At 43.5% G+C, this 23892-nt stretch overlaps 1 protein-coding gene across 12 annotated transcripts in view; it reads right to left on the reverse strand.

The window, feature by feature from the left end:
* TRERF1 (transcriptional regulating factor 1) overlaps positions 1 to 23892 on the reverse strand; it is a 210301-nt gene that overhangs the window by 100473 nt on the left and 85936 nt on the right. For 11 of the 12 annotated variants that reach the window (XM_010818254.4, XM_010818255.4, XM_024983967.2 and 8 more), the window contains one exon: positions 23018 to 23100. The exons of the other annotated variant lie outside the window; for it this stretch is intronic. The gene's annotated coding sequence lies outside the window, so the exon portion shown is untranslated. The remainder of the gene's footprint in view (positions 1 to 23017; positions 23101 to 23892) is intronic. 12 annotated transcript variants of the gene reach the window in all.

Consider the following 23892-nt stretch of genomic DNA (forward strand, 5'->3'; position numbering starts at 1 on the left):
CTGGCTGACTGCTTTTATATGCTGAGCACTTGGGTATGGGTGCTGGGAAATCATTCAGAACCAATTGCCCCGAGGCCCCTGTGGGTTCTGAGGTGTTGAGGGCCCATCAGCAGTGACCGGCTCCTAAGCAGTGCCCCACTTGTGGGCAGGAGTGAATCCAGCCCAGCGGCTTCCCCTCATATCCTTCCGGATTTGGGTATGGGACTTTTATGACCCCAAATCATTTACCAGCAGAGCAAGAGAGTAGAAAGAACAAGATGCTTTATAGATACAGAGCTCTGGGTATTAACACAGCTTTGGGCAACCCCAGGCACCTTATTTAATTTCTCTAAGCCTCATTTTCTCAACTGTAAGTTAACACTTGCCGTGCAGGGCTGTTTTGAGAATTACAGCGAGTGCGGGAAGTTTCTGGCCCAGAGGGGATGGGCAATACTTGTCAATTACCGATAATTGTCATCCTCATCACCAAAGTGAGAACACTCCAGAAACTCACCTATGTGATGCAGAATCACGTTAGTACAGAACCTGCCTGGTCTGTGTGTGTGCAGACAGTCAGGGTTTTCATTCTCTGGCATGTCTGTGGGTCTGTTTAGATTCTAAGGCCCTAGGGATGGAACAGGGGTGAGGACAGGGCAAGGTCTGGACAACACAGCAGAAGAAAGCACGTTCCCTTTGGAAATGAGACACCTGTTATTTTTCCGGGAGATGTGGCTTATCATCACAATTCAGCAGGTTAACCAGCTCTCTGGATTGTGCAGGGTCCCAGGGCTAACCCTGACTTGGCTCCTTCTTCCAAAGCCATGGAGCCCACACCCCTTCCACATCTTGACCTGGCCAGGTGTTTGATGAAGAAAATGGTTACCAGCCACAAACAGCAAGTTAGCACAACCTGCTGGCACCCCCAGAAGAAAATTAAAAATCTGTTCCTCAATTTATCTTGGGGACAGGAACTTCAACTTTAGTTGTAGGAAGAAGGCCATTGAAGTGTTCAATATCAATTCATATGCCAACACCCCTCCTTGCTGCAACCCCAGGCTTTGGTAATTATTAGTGGAGCCATCTGCTCATCCTAATGAAATGTGCAATCTCCTGTACATATAATTAGTGAAGCTATTTTAATTAATTGAACAAATTAATTAATTGCAAAGATAGTGCAACCATTTCCCAGGGACTGCATCCAACTCATTTATGCTGCATGTGTCTATGGGGCTCCTGCAGAGGGCAGAGCCCCACACTCACACGCTGAGAAGATGAAGATGTTCCTGTATCTTCTCCTTCAGCAGAAACGGAACCCAATACACACAGTCACTGGTGATCATCTGTCCTACTTGGGGTGACCAGTTCATCCTGGTTTTCCTGGGTCTGTCTTGGAGTCAAAGTCCCGAAGGGAGGGCCGCCTTGATCCAAAGCAAACCAGGATGGTTGGTCATCCTGCTTATGCTTGACCTGAGTCCGAGATTACCACCACCATTGGCAAAGCGATGGCTAGGCTGGGTATCCTGTAACATAGCCTCCTGCCATAGCAAACACTACTAATCGATTGAGGAGCTCCTACTTGCTTAACTCAGACTGAGCCAGGTCCCAAGCATTCTCATCTTTGCTTTAGGCAGTCACTATTAAACACACTGAATAGGAGGGTCAGAAAATTAATTTTCCATCTGTGTCCTAGAATCATAGAAGCTCTAGGCTAGCAAAGACTTTCGAAGTCTAGTCTAATCACTCATTCAGGGCTTAAATCCCTCTACAGTATTCTCCACAAGTGACCAGCCAGGCTCTCCTTACATACATCTAAAGATGGTGAACTATCTCTTAAAGCAACTCGTCCTATCGGCAACAGTGTTGGCTGTCAAACGCCTTCCTTAGATTACTGAAACCTCTCTCTTATCAGTTTCTCTTGGGGGACTATATCATGGTGCTTCAAATAATGACACTCAGTTATTAAATTCCTCCCAAGTTGTCTCTTTTCTAGGCCCAATTTCTGCTTATGTTACTCATATGGCTTGGTTTAAAGTTGGAGTGTTGTCCCAGTCTTCCAACATGCCGTCTAAGCCTCTCTTGGGGTGTGGAACCTCTCTTGAGGTGTGTGTCCCCCACACCAGTTACCCTGCTCCTGGTGAATTCTCCACCAGCATCTGGCAGCTCCATCAGGCACTGACTCATACCAACATCCCAGTGCCATTTCTAAACACGCTACTGTTAAGCCACAGCTCCACTCATCTGCCACAGGACTTCCCCGGAGCTTATGCTTCATCTGGAGTCCCGGGATAGGAGAAGCCCCATGAGACGGTTAAGAAATATCATATAAATTACTGGCAGCCAATTTCCTTGTTACAAACAACTTGCTCTAAAGGCTTGCTTAAAAGTAATTGTTCAGAATCTTGACAGAACGTAGCCACAGAAACCATATTTTAAATGATGGTTAGACTCCCAGGCTAGCCCACAAAAGCCTTCTGAACTCACAACGTACTTGCAGCATAAAATGAACAGTGCTATTTTAACTACATGCAGCCACCATTTATATTATGGTTTCCATGGTAACACACACTCGCACTCCATTTCAGAGAACCAGACACGAGGTAAACCCAGTGCTGCATTTACTCTCGGTGTCCTCATGGGTGGCAGGGTGGGTAGGGGTGCTGACCCCAGAGGAGAAGTGACCCTAGACACTAGCCCCCGCCAATCCAGCTCTGTTCAGACCCACAGGTCTTTTCAAGTGTGTGGTCCTAAATGTACAATGTCCTACGCACATGAGGGCCTGTCGGGACCAGGGGAGTCAGGGGACCCTTGGAAAGAGACCAGTCATCATGGGTATGAGGTGTGGTTGTGTTTGTGATGGTATTGCTTGTCAGCAAGTTCCTGCAGACACAAGAAAAGGGACAGTTCTCAAAGTCAGAAATGTAAACCTAAAAAAGCCACTGATTATCGTGTCCATCTCTAAATCCTTCAGAGGCATGGTTACAAGCTGGTGTCTGTGGCGATGGGAGGGGAGGAAGAAGAAGATGCACTGATGTCTTAGTGGACCACAGTGGGGATGCCGAGCAGAGCTGCTGAGTCTCCGTTCTTCCCTGTAGAAGTCCATACATTTGCTTCTTTCAGCCTTGACCAACCATGCCCCCCTCCCTACTGTCCTCGGTCACCTCTGAGATCCACTTCTCTTCTGAGGAGACCGTGGAGCAATCAGGAAGGTCGTGGCCCATGTCTCTTGGGCATCCGCCTGAAACAGGAGCACCTGCCCCAACCTGGAGGAGGGCAGTGCCTGCATGGACTGAATAAGACCCCAGAACCCACTTGTGCCCTGAACTTGTTAACTAGAGAGCCCAGCCTCCTCCAGCCTCATCTTCCACATCTCTAAACTGAGCACCATGTCCTCGCTGGGTGGTCGTGATTAATAAATGAAAGGCAATAATAATAATGATGATGATGATGATAACAGCTGAACATTTTGGTAATGGGTCTTACCAGCACTGTTCTCTATGCATTTGCATGAACTCACTTAAACTGTATGAGAGTCCTATTATTTCACAAGGAAGGAAACCAAGGCCCACAGAGGGTGGGTAATTTGCTCAAAACTGTGCAGCTAATAAGCAGCAGGGCCAGGAGTAACAGATAAAAAGCTGCTTTGGAAACTATCATGTTACCGAAACGGTGGTCACTCTTATGGTTACTGAACAGCATAGGGCCCTGCCTGAATGCTGTTTTCTTTTTTTTTTCCCTTTTATGATTTTTGGTTTTTGATGTGGACCATTTTTAGTATCTTTATTGAATTTGTTACATTATTGTTTCTGTTTTATGTTTTTGTGTTTTGACCACAAGGCATGTGAGATCTTAGCTCCCCATCTCCCTGCATCGGAAGGCGAAGTCTTAACCACTGGACCACCAGGGAAGCCCCCTGGGTTTTCTACCACAAGGGGACCTAAGTGGGTCCTGTCCCAAGCTCCCAAGGCTCAGCTGGTGTGTCTCCTCCAGCCCCAGCCCCGGACCCTGTGCAGTCTCTCAGCAGCGCACATGTTTGCTAAACATCACCGCCACCAGGGTTTCCCTCTCACATGACCACCCTGCTCAAAACTGTGAAATGCACTTTACCTCCTTCCCTCCCTTTCACCCTCCTTATCTCATTTTTTTTCCCTATAGCACTTAACCACTTTGTAACCTACTACGTATCATTTTTATTTATTGTCGGTCTCCCCAAGGAGACCACAGGTTCCAGGAGGGCAAGGAATTTGATCTCTTTTGTTCAGTGCTTTACCTCCAGCACCCGGGACAGTGCTAGACACGTGGCAGGCATTTGGTGAGTATCGGCTGAATGAAGGACAAATCCATTTTTATTGACGTAGGGAAAATGTCCTAGCATAGTGTTCAGCAAAAGAAAGGCCCCTAAATTTTATATAAAATGATCCCACCTGTGTAAATACGTTATGTGTGTCTGAACACAGAAAGAAAATCTAGAAAGATACCCAGGAAAATGTTCACTGTGGTGGTTTCTAAGGAGTAGGAGTAAATTAACTTCCTTCCAAATGTTTTACAAAGACCATGCATTATTCCTATACATTCCTAAAGCTATTTATAGTTGAAAACAAACACACTTGTGTACGCTCGTGGGCAGACACACAGCAGAAGCATGCAGCTGGTTATCAGTGACCAGAGCAGGAAGTCAGGACAGTGACAGCCCTGAGCACCCACCTCCCGCATGGTGGGCCATAGCACATTCCCACCCATCCATCAGCAACGCCAAGAGAAATCACAGGATGACTTCTACAGGGTCTGGGACTCAGCAGTGCCTCCTTCGAACTCCCCCCAGAAGGAAATGAATCAAAAAAGGAAAACTCTCTAAGATCCAACCCCATTCCCCCACCTCTCTAGAGCCCTCTCAAGAATTGTTTAATCCTATGATTATCCGTAAATTACATTAAAATGTTCCAGAAAATGTACAGTGAATCCAAGACATCAAGTGAGGCATTTTGGAACTAAAAACTCACTTTGCAATTAAAAAAAAAAAAAAGCCTCTTTCTCTCATGCCTGTGTTAAAGAGGAAGTCAGAAAGAGGGAATTCCACCCGACACCTTTGGCTTGGGCCTGGCTCGGGTGCCAGCCTCCGTCAAGCTCCCCTCCTCCACGCCGCCCGCCGATGTGCTCTGCATACAGGTGCTCACAGGAGCCTACCCACTGACTCACGTATCCTTAAATCACATGAACAGTAATGATGTGCTAAGTGAGGGCCAGCTGTGGGCCAGCACAAGGTCAGGTGCTGTGAGGGGGAAGGAAAGGAGACCTAAGATGAGACATGTGCCCTCAAGGAAGGGGAGAAAGACGGAAGAAAACAGTCATACTTAATGGGGCAGCACTCAATAGCCATGTAGTAAGAGTTCTTCCCTGGTGGCTCAGTTGGTAAAGAATCCGCCTGTGATGCGGGAGACCTGGGTTCGATCCCTGGGTTGGGAAGACCACCTGGAGAAGGGAAAGGCAACCCACTCCAGTATTCTGGCCTGGAGAATTCCAGGGACTATAGTCCATGGAGTCGCAAAGAGTCGGACACAACTGAGCAACTCACTTTCAATAAGAGTTCTGAAAACAAACAGGTGAGTGTGGACAAGGAGGCTGCAGGGAAGAGGGCAGGCTAGGCCCAGGCCTTGCTGAGAGCCAGGCCCGAGGTGCCCACGAGACAGGGGCTGAGGGCTGAGGCCCGGGCCCAGGCAGGTGGGCCTTGATGCCCGCCACAAGCCCTGCCACCTTCCTGCCCTACCTCCCGGGCACAGCCTGCCACTCTGAGCACTGCGTGTGCCTGGAGAGCCCCCCCCACCAAGAGAAGACACTCGCATCCTAAACCAACGGAGGTTTACCTCTAAGTGACAAATTCTCATAGCTCAGTTGATTTCTGGAGCCAAATGGAACCAGAGAGGGGGACAAGGTAGCACCTGCAATTCCATCCAGATCTGGAATGCTGCTCAATCCACCGTGATTCAGGAAATGGTCCGAAAGGCCTCTAAGCATGGAGATGCAGGCAAGGCTCATGGCTTGGCTTGAAAAAGCTAGGTGAGAAGTGGCAGAAGGGGACAGATATAAAGAGAGGAGGGGGAGAGGCCAGACGAAGGACTTCGCAAAGGGAAAAGAGATCAAGAGATCCAGCCAGGGCAGGGATGGGAGCCAGTGGTATCCAAAGAGACCATGTGTCCTGGTTTTCTAGGGACGGACAGGTGGCCCAGGACTCAGGACTTCCAGGACTAACACCAGGACCACCCCAGGCAAACCGGGATGAGTGGGTCAGCCCAGTGGTAGCATGCCACTCAGGAATGCTAAGGGGTTTGTCATCCCTGGGAGCTCTCCCTCCCTTCTCAAGAACCTGTCACTGCCCACCTGTACCTGCGGGGCGATGGGAAGGACGAAGTCAACATACAGGTGCAACCACGTACCCCTCCTTCTGGCTTAAGTCCTCTCATCTCAACCGTGCAGATGTCTGAAGAGGCTCAGGAAGCAAAGAAAATTATTGTTAAAATACAACGCAGAATCGCAGCCACTCTCCTTTCCTCAATGGTTCCTCAGGCACCTGGCTCATCGGCTGCCCAGCCAGGAGTGGACACAGCACCTCACCCTCAGGGAAGTGCTGCTTCTATACTTGGACATCAGAAGCAGCAGACGGGGGACTTCCCGTCTGCTCCAGTGGTTAAGACTCTGCACTCCCCAGGCAAGGGGCCGGGGATTGATCCCTGGCCAGGGAACTAGATCTCACACGCTTCAAGAGTCCACAGGCTGCAATGAAGATTGAGGATCCCGCGTGCCTCAACTAAGACCTGGTGCAGCCAAATAAATAAGCTAATAAAGAATTTTTTAAAAAGAAAAAAAAAAAAAAGCAGCAGCAGAGGGGTTAACACACCCAGCTCCTCAGCCCAGCTCCATCCAGTCTCCACCTCCTCTGCCCTTTCAGAGCTTCACTTCCCATCTGCCTCTCCCCAAAGCAGGTCCCAAGAGGGTAAAATCCACTCACTCGGCAAGGTCTTACTGGGCACTTACTGTGTGGCAGAGGCTGTAAGAGACCGTGAAGAACACAAAGAAGTTATGGTTCAGTGGTGGGGGGTGGAGAGGGGTGGCAAGGTGGGGCTGGTTTAGAGAAGGTGAGAATGATTCAATTAGTCAACACTTAATCACACAGCCCTTAATATAACAGACGCCAAGAACTGCAATGGAGGGAGAGAGAGAACTTACCAGACAACTACAAAACCACTGTAAGGACGATGATGGTGATGCAGGGGCACCTCCTTCGGTTACTGAACCAAATACCAGTGCACTTCACTTTAGCCTGGAGGTAAGTGCCATGGAGAAGGAAGGAAGGGAAGGAGGGAAGGACAAGGAAAGAAAGAAAAAAAGGAAGGACAGAAGGAAGACCAAGCACTGACCTGAAAGAGCTAACAACCCTACCATACAGGAAACAATTAGTGCACTGGTGCTGACCTGGAATACGGACCTTCCGCACACAGAGATGCAGAGCTGGAGAAAGTCCATCGCTTCCCAGAGGAAGTACAAGCAAAACCTGAGATGAAATGCTGATGGAGGAGGGTCTTCCAGGCAGGGAGAAGACAATAGGCACTTGCAATTTTTCCCAAAATGAGAAAGCAAGGGTATGGTTGTTATTCAAAATGCACACCTATCACTGGTCCGTGGTTTGAGTATCTTGCCAGTGGTGACTTTCATAAATGTAAGTTACATTTAAGTGGAAAGGCAGGCATCAAATCTAATTCAGTCGTCCAGACTAAGGCAGCAGGGAATCAACACATAATTTTCTAACACAGATCTGTATGCATGCTCCTACACACACACCCCCACACCCCTTAGCCCTTCTCTGAGTGTCTATCCTCAAGTGATCCAAACCCCATCTCTCTGTTAGGAGAACTCTGTAATACAGGGAAAGGGAAAGGGAATTACTAGGGACAATGTACAAATTAATAACTGGGAATTGACCACACCGGTGGTTTGTTATAATGATATTCGCAGAGTATGAGCAGAAAAGGCCACATGTGGTCTGACGGTATATTGGTCAGTCAATAGAAGTTAACAACTATTGACTGACTGTCTGTTTAATGAAGAACCCTTGGCTGGTGTTGGGGGAGTGGGCTGGAGGAGCCCCTGGGCAGGTCTGGTAGGAAGAAGGCAGGATACAGTGAAAACAAGCGGAAGACACAAGACACTGAGCCTGAAAAGGCCTTGGGCGAGTTGATCCCGGGTGAACTTCCCTTCCTCATCTATGCACATGTCCTACCTACTTCTCAGGCTCATTTCCTGAAGTGAGAAAATCTAAGCCTGAGTACTGGGCAAGCAGAAGGCTCTGTTGAGGTGTCATGGGGCTTAGAGGTGCCCCCCAGCTTCCCTTTCTTCAGTGGCTACCATAAAAGAGAATAAGAAAACATCTGGAGGAAACCTGCAAAAATAGAACTGAGACAAAAACTCTGATTCTTCAGCTTATCATGGAGGGTTTTCCCTCCTGCCATCTCTTCCATCACTAGGACCCTCCCTGCTCTTGAAGGACAGGAAGCAGATGAAGGCAGGCCCAGCAATCACTGAAGGCTTACCCCACTTTCTCAGCACTCCCCTGAGTCCCCCAGGTGGTCAGTTCATCCCATCCCATCCATACAGTTCTGGTTCAGAAGAGCAGAGGATACAAGTTGAGCCGACCAGAGGAAACCAGACTCAGTTACAAGCCGTTGGCCAGCCCAACAGGAAAGTCATCATCATCTTCTCCCACTGACTGAGAACAGAGAAAGAGAAGCCTGGGCGGCCACCTTGGGGGCAGAAGGGGAGATTGTGCCTGAGAAAGGAGCTCACAATCAAGGAGAGAAACGGGTTTCAGACACCTCACAGGAAGCTCGGGAAAGCCTCACCTGATGCCAGGATCTACTCCTGGACTTCTCCATCACATACGCCAACCCATTTCCTATTTTTCCTTAAGCCAGTTTGGGTTGGTTTTTAGTTCATCTGTCACCTAACTGACATAAAAGGAGGGAAAACGTGGCTCATCAATGCTATAAACCTCTCTAGTCCCTCAGCAAATCCACAAACTACACAGGGATTCACTTCCTACCTACGGTCCTCCTGAGGGGTGGACCTCAAGGAAACAAACAAAAAAAGGCAATCGTAAGCAGTAAGTCTTCAGTGACTGCTTGGGCCTGCCTTTATCTGCTTCCTGTCCTTCAAGACCAGGGAGGGTCCTTGTGATAGAAGAGATGGCGGGGGCAAAACCCTCCATGATAAGCTGGAGAATCAGAGTTTTTGTCTCAGTTCTGTATTTGCAGGTTTCCTCCAGACATTTTCTTATTCTCTTTTATGGTAACCACTGGAGAGCCCAGAGGAACAATACGGGTATCCCTCTGATTTATTTTATATCTTAAAAGATTATGTAGGGCCTGCAGTACTGAGCTCATGTTCAAATTAAGTTTGCTGGAAATCTAATTTGGGATGAGTAATTTAATTTGGCTACTACAATTAAAAGTGGCACGGTATTTGTGTTTTAGAGGAAAACCACATTAGATTCATCTAATCTTATTTGGTGAATATCACATTTAGATCACATTATATCTAGGACAGATATATACTGGATTGATTTCTTTCATAAATCACTCAGGGGACCAAAAGAGTAATCTTCTCCCTGCTTCCCACCCACTCACCTAACACAGGGCAGAGTAGGGAGTGAATGTGGAAGAGGACTCGTGGGGAACTCTGCAGCGTAGCCCTGGAATTCGTGTGCCCAAAACACCACTTAAAGACAATCCCTTGGGGACTTCCCTGGTGGTCTAGTGGTTAAGAAGCTGCCTCGAAATGCCGGGGACAGAAGTTCAATCCCTGATGGGGGAACTAGGATCCCACATGCCACAGAGCAACTAAGCCCAAGAGCCACAACCAGAGAGTCTGTGCTCCACGATGAAGATCCTGCATGACACAACGAAGATGCTGTGTGCCCCAACTAAGACTCGATGCAGCCAAATGAATGAATGAATAAATACTTCAAGAAACAACCCCGAGCATTATGCAGAGGAGTAAACTGAGGCGTTGGTCGGACAAGAAACTTGCACGGGGTCGCAGTGAGTGAGTGGAAGAGTTGGGACTACAACTCAGCTTGCTGATCCCTGGTTTGGTGCCCGCCATGCTACTAAATAAGATCTAACATGAAAAATAGCCAGAGGGCCTCTGCTGCTACTCACTCAGCTAAAACCATGGGGTTGTCAGGTATCACCTGTCTTCCTGCCTCTCCTAAGTGTCCTGGGAAGATAAAGAAGGAGGTCTTACCATCTCCATGGGTGACTCAGACCAGCACCCCAAATTCTTCTGGGGAAGTCTATTTTCTTGATGAAACCCCCTCACTCCCAGATAACTAAAGTTCACATTAAAAGCATTCCAACCATATGATGGATCATAAAAAAAAAGAATCTGCTTTGCTTGTTTAACCTCAGGAGTACTGCTAACTGGGAAGATTCAGCGGGTGTGATATCACACATCAGAGTTTCAACTGTAGAGTTTAATCTAAAAAAATTAGGTTACAAAAGAAAATCAAGGCAAGAAGTTAGATAAAAAATATTTGTAACATGGGCTTCTCAGGTGGCTCAGCAGTAAAGAATCTGCCTGCCAAGCAGGAGACTCGAGTTTGATTGCTGGGTTGGGAAGATCCCCGGAGGAGGAAATGGCAACCCACTCTAGTATTCTTACCTTGGAAATCCCATGGACAAAGGAGCCTGGCAGGCTACAGTCCATGGGGTTGCAAAGAGTCGGACGCGACGGAAGCAACTTAGCATGCATACATGCATTTCTAACATATGACAAGTCAATACGCACACTGCATGAAAATCTCTTATCAGTGATTGAAAAAAGATGGAACACTGCACAATAAAAATGAGAAAGGATGCAAAGAGGCAATTCACACACACACACACACAAAGATTATCAATGACCACACGAAAAAATGTTCAGACCCATTACTAAGCAAAGCTTTCAAATTCAACAATGCCAAACTATTTTCAACAAATTGACAAAAATTTAAACAACTATAATGCCCAGGACAGTCAAGGGTGCTCTGAAATAAGAATCCTTAAACACCACTGATGGCAGTGTAAATTAGTCCAATTTCTGAAGGGCCATCTGGTATAATATATCACCAGCCTTAATACTAAGCAAGAATTTTCCCCGAGGAAATGATCAGAGGAATGCTCAAAAATTTATGCACAAGGACAGTTATAGCAGCACTAATCACAATAATAAAAATCTAGAAAAACCTAACTGTACTATAATAGAAAAATGGTAAAATGAAATACAAGGAACACCGTGTAGACATTAAAACTCATGCTTTTGAAAAAGATTTAAAGACACAGGGAAATGCCCACAAAATGATGCTAAAATTCAACACTCAGTAGGATAATACCATTTTGTAAAGAAAATATATATCATATACTTTATATGTATTATAAATGTAACGCATATTTATATCTATACAGGCTTCCCAATGGCACTAGTGGTAAAGAAGCTGCCTGACAATGCAGGACATGTAAGAGACGCAGGTTCAATCCCTTGGTTAGAAAGGTCCCCTGGAGAAGGAAAGGGCAACCTGCACCAGCATGAAAATTTTCCATGGACAGAGAAGCCTGGTGGGCTACAGGCAGAGTCAGACACGATTGAACACACCTACTTATACAGTATACATTTATATGCATTATAAATGCAATAAATGGTGGCAGATTCAGCCAAAAGTCCAACAAATATTCATATTCCTCTTGCCAGACTGTAAGGTTTTCACTGGAAAACAGCTGCCCAGCCAGGGACTTCATTTCCCAGCATCCCTTGTATCTAGATGGCCCCATGTGACTATTCCCACTAATGGAATAGGGGCGGAAGTGAGGAGAGGTGGCTCACTTCCAGGCTGAGGTGGTAAGTTTTCTTTCATCTGCCAACTATGTAAGATGTTTCAGGAAATCCAGATTAACTTTTTGGCTAACTCGATAGAGGCAGAGACCCCAAAGCCCTAGCAAATGCAAGAGTCATAAGATGGAACTGCTCATTGGAGGGCTGAGCACCAATCAGGAGCATCTATGCTGGACTGAGGAATCCTCTACTGTGTGAAGTTATAATTGGGGTTTTGTGTCTTCAGCAAGTGTTACTCTAACTAATACACACATATAGAAAAGTTACTGAAGGGTAAATTACCAAATTTTATCTGATGCACTGTATGATAAATTATAAGGTAAATTTTCAAGTGTATTCTTTCCACCACACACATGCCTTATTTGATAACCAACAAAGCTATTAAATAAAAAAGCAAACTTTAGAGGGCATGCTATGTAATGAGATCTCTATTAAGGTACTTAATAAGGTAACAAAAATTAAAACTTAGAAAGTTACAAAGACTCAAAAAAAAAAAAACAAAACCCAGATGCATAACATTTAAAAATCTACTAAAGCAATTCCAGACAAATGATTGTTCAAAAATGACCCAAAGTTAAATGACAATAAACCTGGAAATATTGCAACTTACATAATATATGAAATATTTGTAACTATTAATATGTAAAGAGCACTTAGGAAACAATAAGTGATGGATAAATACAATCATTGGGGGAAAAGATATAAACACCCAGTCACAAAATAGAAAATACTAACATGCCTTATGAAAATTCACTAATAAATAAATGCAAATTAGAATAAGAGAATCTTTATCCTTTTATCAGATTGGCAAACATTTACAAGATTGTGAATATAGCACCTAATGTGGCTGAGCTTATGATAAAATGGAGGGAGTTCAAAATGGTATCATATTTTCAATAAACAGTTTGGCATGATAGGAAAGAAAAGCTTTTAAAAATGTCTTTGACCTTCTACATATTTGTCAAAAGAAATAAGCAAGTATGTAGAAATGTTTGAATAGTGAAAACCATGAAACAACTTAGATACTCATCTGTAAGGTACTTGTTAGATATATAAACGATGGCATGTGTGTGTGTATTCACATACTGGAATGATAAATAGCCATATTTTTAAATTATGATGAAGATCTAAATGTGCACAACAGTGACCACAATATAAAAAAGCAGAGTACAAAACAACACAGTTAGTATACTTTCTTAATTGTTTAAAAGTGTATATGTATAGAATGTTATAAGTGCATACAGAGAAAGTACAGTGAGATTTTTATCAAAATGTAGTTCTCTCCTAGGGGTTGGATTATGGGTAACCTTCACTTCCTTCTCTATACTTTTTTATGCTTATTTTATGTTTTATTGTAGAAAATAATAAACATACACAAAATAGCAAGAATATACTTACCCACGGCCCAGCTCCTATTATTATACATAGCTGACAACATTTCATCCATATCTCTAGATGCCCCCTATCCCTGGATGATTTTAAGGTAAATCCTGGATGAATATACCTGAGACATAAGGACTTTTATAGTTAACATACTCAAACTCTCCACTGTACTATTTTAAAGTAAATATCCAATATTTCATTTGCCAAAAATCTTTAGCATGTATTTAAAAAATATACTCATCATAACAATATCACACCTAAAAATTAATAATTTCTTATATCAAATATCCAGTCAGTGTCCCAATTTCTCCAGTTATCTCATAAATGCTTTTTTACAGTTGGTTTATTTAAATCAAGATCCAAACAAGGTTAACATTTGTATCTGGTTAATGTCTTTTGACTCTTGTAAAATTTATTACATAGTGCCCCCCCATCCTTTTCCGTGCCATTTTATTTACTGAGAAAATATGGGTCTTAGCTCCTAAGAACTTCCTGATCAAATCCCTGTGGTGTCTTTTAACAGGCTTCTCTATTTCCTGTATTTAATTTCAACTGAGATATAGTTTAAATGTCTAATCTACTTCAGGTTCTATTATATTTTTTGTAAGACTATTTAAAATCAATTGCATTATTTTATAACCAGACAAAACAATGAAGCTAAAAAACAATTTTTTAAAGGAATTCAAAGAAACACCAGCCTTTCTAATTCACCCATTTCAGCAATTCATCAAAACTCAGTGTCCAAAATTTCTTTGGAAGGCAGGCGAAGCCAATGCTGTCTCACAGGAAAGATGCTCAGTAACTATTGATGGACTGATCCATTTTTCAAACACTTTCCTTTTACAGTTGAAATCCATCTCCCCTTCTGCCTCAGAGCTATAAATCAGTCCACCACCCTCCGAGCAATGGCACACCCTCCAATGGAGGGAGCTTACGTCATCCTACAACTGCGTTGGTCTTCAATTTTCCTTTCCTTTTTTAAAAATAATGTAAGCACATACCTGAAAATGTGGAAATGAGAGAAGATGAACGAAGGAGACAATCACCGTTACCTGCACACTCCGTCCCGTCCTTATTGCTGTTGTTCAGTCACTAAGTTGTGACCGACTGTTTTGCCCCCCACGGACTGTAGGCCGCCAGGCTCCTCTGTCCATGGGATTTCCCAGGCAAGAATACTGGAGTGGGTTGCCATTTCCTGCTCCAGGGGATCTTCCCGACCCAGGGATCAAACCCAAGTCTCCTGCTTGGCAGGTGGATTTTTTGCCACTAAGCTGCCTGGGAAGCCCACCATCATTATTAGGGATACACATTTTGTACCTAAGTGTAATCAGCGAATACTGGTTTTAATATTCCTTTAGTTAACATTAAATGCATTTTAAATATCTGCAGTTTATATGAAGGGTATAAAAAATAGCAATAATAAATGCAGGTGTGTCCACAGACCAGCATAAGGAAGAGATTTTTACCATGCTCCTAGCTCACTCTATGGGCTGTTCCTTCATCCTAGCCTTGCCCCCATCAATATTCTGAATCTCTGTTTACACTCACTTGGTCTCACAGGTCTTGCCACATGCATGTGGATGTGTAAACACTGTATCACTGGTTTCGCGTGCATCTAAACCTTATGCAATTGGAATCACACCGCAGCTATTGTGCAACTTGCTTTTTTATTTAACGTTATATTCCTGAGATCCTTCTGTGTTGTCATAGCAGCTATGGTTCATTCATTTTAACAGCACAGCTGATAGAGTTACATTCCACAGTAAGACTATGCCACAGTTTATACTGCAATTTCTGCACATAAAATTATATTGTAAATATCTTGTCACAATGCTACGTATCCTGAAAATAATTATTCATTATAGTAGAGTATTATGCTGAGAGAAGAACTATTTAATTTTATAGTTACCCAACTGCTGGACATTAATTGTGTGAATGTCTGTGTGTGTTTGCTTTGTAAATAATGCATCAGGGAAGCATCACTGTCTAAACAGCATATTAAATATTTGGTATTATTTCTTTTGGAGGGGGATGTGGAAAGATAGTCCACAGAAGTGGTATTACTGGATCAAATGTATGAATGAATAATATAGCTCCTTAATACATTGTAAAATGGCTTCATAATAATGTAATAACATCAGAATTGGGGTTATCATTAAAAAATGGGTTGTTTTGCTAATTTGTTAAAATAGCACTTTACTGCTGTTTTAATCTACATATCTCTTGTTGCAAAACTGAACACTTTCCACATATTTGCTTAGTGTTCTCTTTAGGTTTTCAAGGGCTCTACCCAGGTTTCAGTGTCTTCCTTTTTAATTTGTTTAGCACATAAGAAAGAATAATTTCTGTTAGTTACTTTTCCCAGGCTATTGTTTTCTCATTTGTTTTTTACATGAAGAAATCTTTGACTATCCTGTAGCTTGATGGACAATTCTTTTCCCTTTTTAGTGTTCTTCTTTTGCTTCTAAGCAATATTCAATTCTATTGATTTCCTATGCATCTACATTTTGCACTTAATTGTTTAATCCATCTGTAATTCATTTGGATGAAGTCAAATGATTTTTTCCAAATTGCTAACTAGGCATCGAAATTATTTATTGAATAATTTTCCCTTTCCCACTGATTTGTGATGACTTCTTTATAATTTATTAAATTATATCTGTGAGAGTCTATTTCTGAACTATCCTAGTTCACTTATCTGCTCCCCCCTTTTCTTCTAGCACCAAAATATTTTAATTACAAAAGCTTCATAATGCATTTTAATATCTGAGAGTGCTATATATTTTAATATCCAGTAGATCTAACTCCCTTCCTCCAAAACCATTTTCATAATTCCCCTTGAGGTTCTCATATATGTATTTTTCCAAATAGACTTAGAACCATCTGGTGAAATTTTTAAAAATCCTGATGAGACTTTTGAAAGGAATGGCATTAGACTCATGAACCAGTTCCACAAGTATCCAAATCCTTAATTTTAATCTCACCATTTAGAAATAAGGATTTTAGCAAATCTCTTTAACTATTAATTTACAACTAAGCAATCTGTAGTTAATGATTATTTTATTATTTTCTTTACAGTATTTATTCTCTAAAGTTACTATTTTTATAACTTTCTGCATTGGCTTTTTGCTTTGATCTCAGTTCATATCCAGTGATACCTTTCTGGGGCTCCAATAAAGTATAAAGCCAATGGACTCCACGAACTCAATTTTCCTTATCAGATTAAGGAATGGTCATCTTACATAGTGCATTCCTCCTTTTTAAGTGGTTTGCTGAAATTAGAAGTTGAATTGATTGAATGTACTTTTGATATTAATGAGATTATTACATATTTTTACTTAAACCATTTCGTGAATCAAATGAAAATATAATGTATATGAAGCCATTCCTACATTCCAGGAATACAACTGACTTGGATATGGTAGAACACTCACATGCTCTAGAATTGAAATCTACTCACTAGAATTTTATCTCATATTTTCACATTCCTAAGCAAGATTGGTAATAGAGCCTCCCTTTGGGGACTTGCCAGATCTGTTATCAGGGTCATGTTTGCTTGAAAATAGGATCTGGAGGTTTTCCATCTTTCTTCTAAACCCTGGAACATTTTATACAACACAGAAATTATTGGTTCTTTGAAAGTTTAAAAGAATTTTCAAAGGATAGGCTGAAGGGTGGGATGGGGAGGGTGATGGGAGGGAGGTTCGGGAAAGAGGGGACATGGGTGTACTTAGGGCTGATTCTTGTTGATGTACGACAGAAAACCACAAAATTCTGTAAAGCAATTATCCTTCCATTAAAAAAATTTAAAAAACAACAACAAAAAATTCCACCTGGCATGTGTGTGTGTGTTCCTGTGTGCACATCTCTGTCCATGTGGACATTACTGTGTTTGTATATATTTAAAATGACACTGTAAGATACTGATCTCTCATGAAACAGGGAGCAGTTTTAATTTACTGCCTTTTCTTCCCCCCATGAAACAGGAAGAAATGCCCAAAATGATTAAGTGCTAAGAAATAACCCATTTTCCCAGGCTTTGGTTCCAAGAGCCTCCTTTTCAGAGGCCCACCAAGTTATAGAATACTTCATGGGAATACTGAGTGCTAAACCATCCAGATTTCATTGAGGCTGACCAAGTTTGGCAACCACAACTTTACCACTGACATATGAAACTAAGAAATCGAAGCTCTGAAAAGACAAGGAGATCACCAGGCTCCTGCAGGTTCCCTCCAGCTCTGCGGTAAATGTCGTCCAACTTTCTAGTCCACAGAACCATCTGCTCCAGTTGGGAACACTGCACCTCTCCCACAGCAAGGAAAGCTCGGAACTCTAAGGCCTCCTCTGCTTACTGCAGGGCTCCTGGACCTTCCAGGAGCATTGCTATGGGCTGTTTGTCCCCATGCCCCCACATTCTTATGTTAAAGCCCTAACCCCCAATCTGATGGGATCAGGAGACGGAGCCTTCAGGAGTCAATTAAGTTAAAATGAGCCACAAGGGTGGAGCCCCCACGACAGGAAATGTGTCCTTAGAAGAAGAGGGACTTCCCTTGTAGTTCTGTGGTAAAGACTTCTCCTTTCAATGCAGGGGGTCCAGGTTTGGCTCCTGGTCAGGGACCAAAAGATTCCACATGCCTAGTGGCCAAAACAAGCAAAACTTAAAACAAGCAATATTGTAACATATTCAGTAAAGACTTTTAAAAATGGCCCACATCAAACAAAAAAATTTCTTTTAAAAAAACCAAAGGAAGAAGAGGAAGAGACACAGAGCTTCCTCTCTCCACAAAGAAGAGGTCATGTGAGCACGCAAGATGGCGGCTACCTAGAAGCCAAGAGAGGAGGTCTCAGAATGAAACCTACCTTGCCAGCACCTTGATCTTGGACTTCCTAGCCTCCAAAACTGTAAGAAATAAACTTCTATTATTTAAGCCACCCAGTCTATGATATTTTGGCACTACGGCAGCCCAAGCCGGCTAAGACAAGAGGGTTGTGGGAATGTCGGCCCAGAAGCACACCAAGCTGTAGCTGTGCAGACGGCATAGCCTGCTGTGGAGATTCACCTTAGGAGAAACAAGTGGCGCAGAGTCTGAACCAGTTAAGACCGAGCGTCTACTAGACCATGCAAGGACGGTGCCATATGAGCGTACAGGACAATACAAACAGGACTCCAGGAATGAGGCAGTGAAGAGGGCAATCACTGCAGACGCGAGTGTCTGCTTAGGATGGTCTGCTTTGATCCCAACTGATTTTTGATCCCAACCCAGGGATCAAACCAGCATCTTTTAAGTCTCCTGCATTAGCAGGAGGGTACTTTTACCACTGGGCTTCCCAGGTGGCTCAGCGGTAAAGAATCCACCTGCAATGCAGGAGCCCCAAGATACGTGAGTTGGATCCCTTGGTCGGGAAGATCCCCTGGTGGAGGACATGGCAATCCACTTCAATATTCTTGCCTGGAGAACCCATGGGCAGAGGAGCCTGGTGGGCTACAGTCCATAGGGTCGCAAAGAGTGGGACACAACTGAAGCGATTTAGCACACAAGCATGCACTTTTACCACCAGTGCCACCCAGGCAGCCCTGCTTTTTCTTGAGGAAGACAAATTCTACAGAGGATCCATGAAACATCAGAGATCCACAAAACGTCAGGATTAGGTGCCCTTTGGTCAGTCAAGGTGATGAGTGTCAGGATAGCCTGGCAGGATGGCAGAAACCTCACAACCCTCTTTGGCGCTAAGATTCCACGATTCCATTCAGGGTTTCACACAGACACAGCGAGCAATCTTTTGCTCCCCTCATCTCAGTCATGGCCCCACACAGAAGCTTAATCCTGGGCTGGAAGGCCAAATGTATTTGCGGCAAAGCCATGCAGGCGGGTGAAGCAAAGCAGAATGAGAAACATTTTGTTGCTATTTTGGATGCTAGGGGCGGTTGGGTGTATGTTTGGTGTTTTTTATTTTTTAATGACTTCAAAGGCATCTTAAAAAGTCACCCTCTTTTGACAGCTCCAAGATGTAATTGCTGCTACAAGTTCTAACACTTATTAGCAACTGACTGGTGGACACACTGCTTTTCTCAAAAGTACCCTTTCCTTTCTGAGGCCTTTCAGACCAAACTAAGTTTTCTCTGTGTGTGTGTGTGTGTGTGTGTGTGTGTGTGTGTGTGTGTGTGTGTGAGCCAGGGCCTACGCACACACAGAAACACAGCACACCACTGAAAGCCAAAGGAAACTGAACAAATTTGCCATTTTCAGTGATAAGTGGTGGAAAAGGAAAAAACTACTGACATGCCTTTTCATTTGAACTATTTATTTATTGCAAGATCTTCCTATCAGTATAAAATTAAACTAACAATTCTAAGTTAATGACTTGAGAGTAAACAGCTCTTCTTCTTTTAGAAAATGAGTTGGGCTTATCAAAACTTGTGTTTAAGTGAATTTCTCCTGTCCCTTTAAATCAAATAAAGACATGATGTCAGTGAATGCCTAGGCTCCATGAGAAGCTTCCTAAAACTATGATTTTTCTCCGTACAGTTGCATAGTAACTCCATATATCCCCAACACCTGTTAGGCACAGTTGCAAGGAAGCATCCACCTTTAACACTGTTTTCACAGGTGTTGCCAGAAAAATAAGGAGTGAAATAATCATTCCCAAAGCTGAATATTTTCAGTGTAAAGATTCCACTCCTTAGACTATCTCTTTCCTACTATTTTAGCAACAAGATGGTCCTTTCTTTTATGAAATTGTCCCTCCTTGGCGAAATAGAAAAAAAATTGGTAGCCTTAAGCTAATCCCCTCAATTCTTTTTTGTAGTTTCTTGGTCCAGGAGATCTATTGTACATTTGAGGATCACTTCTCTACAGCATCCTCCAAACCAAGGAATTTAAGGTCAGTTGTTCAGTTATCACCAGTTCTCATCTACTTTATCACCATGGTGACCAGCCAGTCTTGGGGCAACAAACAACCTACAGAAAATTTAAGTCAGTGTTCAGCAGGGAGGAGAATGAAAATTTTTACAGTTTATAAATTTGTGGTCTGTAAGTTCCTGGTCACTCTGGAACTTTTCCCTCCATCCATAAGCCCCTCACTGTGCCCTATCCATCCTGCATCCTCACAGTTATCACCTCCCATTTCAGAAATCAATTTCAGGGTGCTGTGCCAACTTGTGCTCTTCCCACCACTGATCTGAGAACCCCAAACCAAGACCCTTCAGCTCCTAGAATTCTGAGGTCAGCCTGATGGCACCCAAGGCTCTCGAGAACAATCCACAGCATTCTATCAGATAAAATTCCACTGAAATAAAAGCCCAAGGCTAGCTTCTCTCTACTCCAGCATCTCACCCAATCCAGATGATCCTAAAGTCTATCCCATCCACCCAGGAAAGCTTAGCTGTGGGAAGCCAAAGCTGAGGAGGGCCATCTGCCCCTCCAGGAACTCCAGACAGAGAACGGCGGCAAGAAAATCAGTTGGTCGTAACAGGCTCTCAGCTACTTACAAGATTTTTTTTTCAACCAAGAATACATTAATATGTAAAGTTAAAATTCCCTGTTTTCCAGGGATTATGAAAGTGAAAGTGAAGGTCACTCAGTCGTGTCCAACTCTTTGTGACCCCATGGACTATACAGTCCATGGAATCCTCCAAGCCAAAATACTGGAGTGGGTAGCCTTTCCCTTCTCCAGGGGATCTTCCCAACCCAGGGATCGAAACCAGGGCTCCCACAATGCAGCCAGATTCTTTACCAACTGAGCCACAAGGAAAGCCCAAAGATCCTTGAGTGGGTAGCCTATCCCTTCTGCGGCGGATCATCCCGACCCAGGAATCGAACTGTGGTCTCCTGCATTGCAGGTGGATTCTTTACCAACTGAGCTACCTTTAATTTAACTGTGGGCTACTTAAATTTTTCTTTATTTAATTTTCCCCCCAAAATTAATTAAAAAAAAAGTTTAAAAATTCATAAACACTAAATATTTTAATATCTTCATTTACCTTGTTTCTAACTGAGCTAATCAGTGACATATATTTGTTGTAAAGAGTTAATTTCCCAGATTAAACATGCACATAAACATGTAAACATGACAGTATTTTGAGTTATATGAAGCTAATAGAGATAACATTTATTGGGCTAGCCACTGGGCCACTGGGCACTTTGCTTGGATTACCTCAGTTAATGCTAATAACAAACCTATAAAGAAGGTGCTTTTCTTATTCCCATCTTACAGATGAGGTTATAGAAGAGCAACTTCATTACTGTAATTTAATCTCCACTAACTCAGAATTCGAGTAGAGTGTTTATTCTGGCTATAAAAAGCTTGAATATGCATATTAGAAATAAAACAGCATTATACAAGGCATAGTTAACCTCCTAGAAAGTCCTATGTTCTAAGACATACTGAAAAGCAGATCAGTTGCAAGACTTCCAACGGAACTGTTTGAGAGTCTGTCTGAAACTATGCTATGTTGAACACTAAAATTCAGACTTCCACTATCTAAGAGTGGGTTTCCTCTCACTGTTACCTCAACAATTGGTAGCTAGTCTATAGATTATACAATATAATACATATCATTTGTCACTCCGCGCATGTCTATCTCCCTCCTCCCACAACAGTATCCAGACCTGTGCCTTCCCCCACCCAGGTGCTCTGAGGAAAGCTGACACATCACCCAGTGTAGGGATAAGCCAATTAGGAAATAGCTCCCATCCCTGTCAATCAACAGGGGGTGTTCACCTAGCCACTGTGATTGGCTAAGGAATGAACATATGACTCAGTTCAGGCCAATGAAATGCCAGGGTTGGCTTTCTGGGGAGGGACTTCTGGAAAAGATAGTTTCTCAGTCTTTCAAAGAGTTACTGGAAAGGATGCTTCTTTCCTTCTGGCTGGAGAGGTATGCAACAATAAGCTCAGAAACTTCTGTGGCCATTTTGCCTCCAGGAGAAAAGCAAGGCCTAGGATGCACTGACACCATGGAAAAGCAGCTGAGAGAAGGGAAGAAACTGGACTGCTGATGACAAGTTGAGCTGCTACCACACATGTACCCTATAGTCCATCCCATCTCTGCATTTTGCTGGTACAAGTCACTTCATTTAATTCCCTGTGCTGTGGGAGCCCCTTTGAGTTCCGTTTTATGACATTCACAACCCCAAAGAATCCAAACTGAGAAATGGGAAATAAGCAGTCATCCACAGCTTTTTCCTAGCACTTGCTCATATTTTGCTTTGCCCTGTTTCCAGTGGTTTTGTGTTTTTTTTTCTTGAAAAAATACAACGGACTTTCAAGAAACACTTTCATGAACTAATGAGTGGCCGTGAGCAAGTCACTTGATCTCCCTGTGTCTTTTCAATTCTAGAACGGGTAAAGTTTGACTGGAGGGTTTCTGGGCTCCTTCCAGCCCCCAGAGCCAATGATCGGTTCCATGTAGCTGACCTAATAATGCAAAGTTTCACTCACTCAAATCAACGAAAAGCCCTATTTGGGTTCTAAAGTAGAAACATCCCTTTTAATATATTCCAAGTGAGAATATATTAAGAGCGCATCTCTTGGTCAATCGGGTATTTTCCATTTGCACCTGGATATCCACCCCTGAGGGGGCTTCCCTAGTGGCGCAGAAGGTAAAGAATCTGCCTGGAATGCACACACGCCTGTGGGTGTCCAGGCCCAGTGCAGGTGACCTCCAATCTGTGGGGCATTTTCCACACCACAAGGATCAAAGAAATGAGCATTCAAACACCCAGAATGTCAGAGAAGCTACCTGTTTCACGATTAAGAGGCTTAATCTCTCAGGGTCGTCCTGCTTCTGTGTCTTCCTCTTTCAGCATCCTCCAGAGCCAGGGCCTGTAGGGGTGACCCAGAAAGCACATTCAGGATATCTGGCTTCACCATGGGGACAGATCATATCAACCAGGAGGGACTGAAGAAGCAGCTAAGGATGGAGCCCTGAAGAACCCAGCAATGGAAGGACCTGCCTGGTGAGAGGCCCTTGCAGGGTTCCTGGGGGTAGAGAGGATTTAAGAAAGAAAGACACTCAATTCTAAACTAATAGTCACTCAGTTCCGAAACCCAGGAGTCATTGTGACTCCCCTCTTTCCCTTACACCCTATGTCCAACCCATCAGCAAATGATGTCAGCTTTATCTGCAAAATACATGCAGACTCTCACCATCTCCACTGCTATCACTTTGGTCCAAAAAGCCTCTCTTATTAGCATATTGCTCTAACCTCCTAGCTGGTCCCCATACTTTCATCCTTGCCCGTTATAATCCATATATTGTGGGTTGAATTGGGTTATAGGTTGAATTGTGTCTCCCCACAATTCCTACATGAAAGTCCTAAGCCCAGAACCTCAGGACATGACCTTATCTGGAATAGGGTCGAAGGCAATGTCATGAGCTGTTAAGCTGAGGTCGTACATCATACACTGAGCAGTAAGTGTGTTAGTCGCTCAGTCGTGCCCGGCTCTTTGTGACCCCATGGACTGCAGCCCACCAGGCTCCTCTGTCCATAAGATTCTCCAGGCAAGGACACTGGAGTGGACTGCCATTTTGTTCTTCAACACTGAGCAGGGTGGGTCCCTAATCCAATGTGACTGGTGTCCTTACAAAAAGGAGAAACTTGGACACAGACACCT

This window comes from Bos taurus, chromosome 23 (genome assembly GCF_002263795.3).
Source record: "Bos taurus isolate L1 Dominette 01449 registration number 42190680 breed Hereford chromosome 23, ARS-UCD2.0, whole genome shotgun sequence".
Classification (NCBI taxonomy): domain Eukaryota; kingdom Metazoa; phylum Chordata; class Mammalia; order Artiodactyla; family Bovidae; genus Bos; species Bos taurus.